Raw genomic sequence first — 1,797 nt, 5'->3', positions numbered from 1 at the left:
GGCGGTGCCTGCGCTGCGCTCAAGGCCGCATGGCCAAGCGGCCGTAGCGTTAGTCCCCAGCAGCCATAAAGCGCCGATGCCCGGAGCCTGACCTTGGCACATCTCACCGTAGGCTCACCACTGTCGCTCCCAGGGCTCGAGCGCTCCCGAAAACCGGCCCATAGGCGATGGCAGGCCTGCTTCGTCGCATGTCAGCTAATGCAGTCAGGGCCAGGTCACCACGTGCTTCATAGGGACTTCACAGCCACAGGGAGTCCCTCGCTGCAGTGCAGTGTGCGCCGTGCTGTGCACGGACTTTGTGTGCTGTGACCAAGGTGACAGGTGAGGACTGGTTCCATTCAGTGTTTCCCGCAATCTGCCCTCAGCCTTTAACAAATCTTCACAAGTGCATTCATTTTCCACATTCACCGCAGTGCACAGCATGGTTAAGCGCAGCTTCTTGGCCCTGAAAGAGCTAGGGCACCGGTACTAGAAAATTTTCAATTTTTTTAAAATCTTCTATTTACTTACATTTACTTGGACTGTTTCCTTGTTAATTCCTGATTTAATTTAACCCGGACTTGTTTCCCCTCAAATTACTTTTTTGGCATGGTTTTATGGAAGTTAGCAGATTAAAAAATGCAAAAGTGCCTACCGTAGATCTAAGTATGCTTAGGGAATTATGTACATGTGAAAAACGCCAATCACTTAGGGTTTTTTTTAATTTTAAAAGTTTAATAGTAATAAAATGGTTATAAAAATAGAAATACAATTATAGTAATAATAATTTGGACAATTTGAGTTAGGACAATATGAAACAATAGAACAAAAGAGTTACGGATGTCCAGGTACCTTTTTCTGGGCAGCACGAGTCTGAAAAAGGACACCTGTTAACAAAGGATTAACCCTTAAAAACAATAGCTTGTTGCATATTCATACACTTCATACATGATGCATAAATTCCATTCAAATACAGGATTCTGTCTGGTCATCGTCAGCTTCTTCCTCTGAATCCTAACAGCGCCTTCGAGGCGGGAAGAAGTTCGTTTCTTCTGATAAGAGGTCAATAAATTCTTTTTCTCTGAAAGATTTAGGTGTCCTGTGGCTGCTATCTCGCTGCAAGTCTTTTCTTTAAAAAAAGTATCCTTCATAGCGTCGTTTCTGTTTTGACATTTTTTATAACCTAAAACTCTATTTAACACACTAATTAAGAGAATTAATACAGCATTACTTTCTAACACAACACTTATAATATTCACTTTAACATTTGTGAAAAGCCAATCATAAAATACGCATTTTTCACATACGTAAGTGTATAAAGGCATGAATATAAATAATTCATTGATACAAGAGAGATGGATTTTTCTTTCCTTTAGTGGTTACACTTGTAGGGTAGTTTATCAATTGATTTAATATTTTTATTCTATACTTAGTAGACCAAATTGAAAATCAGCATTCACAGTGTATTTTGTGTGTGTAGCCCCTTGTGTGAAGCATCCTTGAGATGACCCTCGTGTTTTTCAGAGCTGCAGCTGAAGGGTGCGAGGCCCCAGGTTGGGGGGACGTGGGCATGGGCAGGGACTGCGGCAGAAGGAACAGTTCCAATAACTGGATTGGTTGCAGTTCAAACCACTCGAGAAATTCCTTTGTCAAACAAACGGCTTGGGAATCTTTCTGTATCACTGCTCTCAGCCTGGCGGCCTAATCCTCAGTGGTGTGGCTGGAGCTCAGGCTTTTCAGCGGAAACCACCGGGGGTTTAGCGCTCCCTGCCCACCGCCCCTTCCCGGCGCTGGTCCCGCTCGTTGTCGCGGCGGGAG

This window comes from Geospiza fortis, unplaced genomic scaffold (assembly GCF_000277835.1).
Source record: "Geospiza fortis unplaced genomic scaffold, GeoFor_1.0 scaffold138, whole genome shotgun sequence".
Taxonomy (NCBI): Eukaryota; Metazoa; Chordata; class Aves; order Passeriformes; family Thraupidae; genus Geospiza; species Geospiza fortis.
The sequence above is the reverse complement of the archived record's forward strand: the minus strand, read 5'-3'. Positions refer to the sequence as shown.